Genomic DNA, 3,294 nt, shown 5'->3' on the forward strand with positions numbered 1-3,294 from the left:
CAGTCACCTCCAGTCCCTCCATCGGCTTCTGCACTTGCCCTCCTGGCCTCTTGGGCAACTGCTGGGTTGTGGGAACAGCCAGCCAGATGGAGGAGGCCTTCAGGGCCCTTGTGATGCCCTCAGTCCTCTGGGATGGGAGAGGGCTCCCAGCCAAATCCAAGAAGATGGAAATCATTTCCAGCACGAATATGGTGAGGGCCCTGAGCCTCCCCTTTGGTGACTTGCGTTGGCCACAGAGGCCTGAGTTCCCCAGGAATTCTCCCAGTATGCCCAGTTCCACTGCAGAGAGAGAGTGAAAGTTGAGGGAAATGAGGCAGAAAGGTACGGCCGCCTTCCCAGGAGGGCCCTTCACAGGTCAGTGGCTGCTGGTAATGTGTGGAGCCAGTTCACGCAGGTGGCAGGTGCCCCTACTCTTGTGTTTTTAATGCGAGGCAGCCTTTCGTTCTGGACTGAAGCCCCCGGTGAGCAAAACCTCCTTGTATCGTCTGCTCCTCGGTGGCCATTGCCCTCGGTCACTGGCGGCAGGACCTCCAGGTGTTGGGGGCATGCTCCAGCCACTTGCGCCATTTGCGTTCATTTTGAGTCAGCCGCCCTCAACACATTTCTTTTTTTTAAAGTTTTCTCTAATGTTTTCCAACTACGTAAAAAAATATTAACACTACATAAAATGCACAATGAAAAGAAAAGCAGAGAAAAAGAAAACTACAGAGTGAAAAGAAAAAGAAAGAAGGAGAAAGATAGAGAAGAGCAAAGTGAACCAGGCGTTTTTAAAGAAGAACTTGGAAAGGCTCTCTGTCCTTAAGGGCATTTGGGGGGGGGATTCCCCGGGGTCTCCCCCCTTGACCTTTGCTTCCTTCGATGGTGGCTGCCTCCCGTGAACTCAGCCAGGCTCTTGGATCTTTCTGGGCACACTTTCTCCCTTTCTCTGCCAGACCTTTCCACCTCTCTTTCAAGGAGCCCGATGAAGAGATGCCATTATTGACCTGGAAGTCCACTCTCAGCCCAGATTCTCATAGTCAGACAGACAGATTTCTATCCAGGCTTCCTCCACCCTCGCACCCCACTCACTTTGCGGTTTCTCATCCTGTCCCCACAATCCCTCCCTGCCCATTTGGCCACATTTCTTCTGAAATGGTTATCCACTTCAGTCTCTGGACACAGGTTGGGTTCGAGTGCAGCTGGGCGCTCCTCCTTTTGTGGCCGACATGAAAGGCGTTGGGCAGACCGTGCCATGAAAGACCATGGTGGCTCAAGACAATTTTGGCAGGCTGGGGAACTGGGTTAAACTGACATAATGCATTTAAAAAGGCACAGATGTAGTGCTCTTAAATCAGATGCACAAATACAGGGTGGGCAGTACCAGGCTTGAAAGAGACACCTGTGAAAGGAATGAAGAATTTTAGGAGAGCCGGCAGTGTAAGGCTGCAGCAGAAAAGGCTTATACAGTTCTGGCCTGAGTCAACGGAAGCCGAAAAGCATCCCGGTTGCTCCTCAAGAGTGTTCTCACAGACCTCACTGGCAGCACTCAGCCGTGAGCATCCTTCCCAATTTAGGAAGGATCCTTGATAACTGGAAAGTGTCAAAAAGTGGCATTGGAGGCCTGGAGAGAGACCAAGCCCTAGGAAGAAAGGTTGAAGGGGATGGATGGGGATAGCTGCCAGAAAGGACAACCAAGTGGTGCTCAGATAGCCATCTTCAAATATTCTGAATGCTTGACAGAGCTGTCAGGAGAGAACGTTTGTTTTCTGTTGCTCCGGAGCGTGGGACTGAACCAACCGCTCAGATAAGAAGAAACAAGATTTTTCTCAGGAGGAAAAACATCCTGGTAGCATGAGCTGCTTGACTGTGGGACAGGCTCCTGACCAGAGGTTTCCAAGTCCAAGGCTGGTGAGGGGCCAGCAGACGGTGGCACGTGCCACTGGACGCCCGCAAGAAACGTGTGTCTGGGTGACCTCTGGGCACTGCAAGAAGCACCAGGAAGGAAGGAAGAGCCAGAGGGTCTAAGGACAGGTGGCGCTGGGCATGAGAAGCACTGGGGGCTGAGACCCCACTCTCCCTGCCCAGGACAGCTCTGCGTCCCTGGCCCCCCTTCCAGATAGCCAGGCCACCCGGAGGGAGCGGCCAAGGTGCTCCGCTTGCTTGCCGTGTCCTGCCTCGCCCCACGCATGCCCTGCAGGGCCCCCCAGAACCTCTCTGCCCCACAGACACTGCTCAGCTGCTGCTGGCATGTAGGCAGCCCCCTTCCAGCCTCCCATTGTCAGCCTTCAGCCCCGGGGCAGGGAGCAGCTCTCAGGCAGCCAGCCCTGGTGCATCGCTCCCATTCCTGCCCTCCGTCCGGCTTGGTCATTTCTGGGGCTGGGCTGGCGTGGGGAGAATGACCCTTCCTGAAAGAGCCAGGCAGGCACCCGAATGCCAGTGGGTGTGGGTGTGGGGGTCTCTTCAGCCCATTGCCTCTCACTGTGCTCCCCCCACATATGTGTACAAATTAAAAGACCCACTTTTCCAGCCTAGTTTGTACTGTGCAAAACAACCTCAAAGTGGAAACTGTTGTTAACACATAACAGTTTTATGCAAAAGGAGGGCAGGGGTGTCGCTGTGTGTTAGCAAACACAGAACCTATTTCTGTTTTAGTATACACATACTCACACACACACACACACACAGAGGCATACCAAAGTCAATACAAAACAGTCATCATTAAACAGTCACATAGCAAGCAACAATAGCAAGCACACTAACACCAGATGCTCTGTGTGTGTGCACCATGTGACCCTGAAGATGTTGCAGGATTGCGGTTCCCAGCATTCCTTTCTGTGAGGAGTGATGGGAGTTGCAGCCCAACGCTGTCTGTGCAGCTGTGCTTCCATGATGTCCAGTTCTCTTTTCCAGGTCATCAGACTTGGCATCAGGGCTGGGCAACTGCTGCAGGCCCTGGGGCCAACCTCTGCCCTGCACCCCTGGGGGGCTGCCAAAAATGTTGGGCCTATGACTCTCCCATCACACCAGCAACCAGCTCTTCAAGTTCTGATTCCAGCCACTCTCCATTTGAATCAAGCAAAGCGGTGGCTTTAAAATGAACCAGGAAGTTCCATCTCCAAAGGGGGGGGGGAGGTCATTGTGTGGAGGTCAACTGAATTCCCAGCCTGAGAAGCCTGAAATGCCTAGGAGTCCAGGCAGTTGTTAACAAAACAAATGAGAAGGAGGGCAGCTGCTCATTTTGGCTCCTTATCTCAGCTTCGGTAAAATGATGATGATGATGATGATGATGATGATGATGATGATGATGATGATGAT

Source organism: Sceloporus undulatus, chromosome 8 (genome assembly GCF_019175285.1).
Source record: "Sceloporus undulatus isolate JIND9_A2432 ecotype Alabama chromosome 8, SceUnd_v1.1, whole genome shotgun sequence".
NCBI classification, from domain to species: domain Eukaryota; kingdom Metazoa; phylum Chordata; class Lepidosauria; order Squamata; family Phrynosomatidae; genus Sceloporus; species Sceloporus undulatus.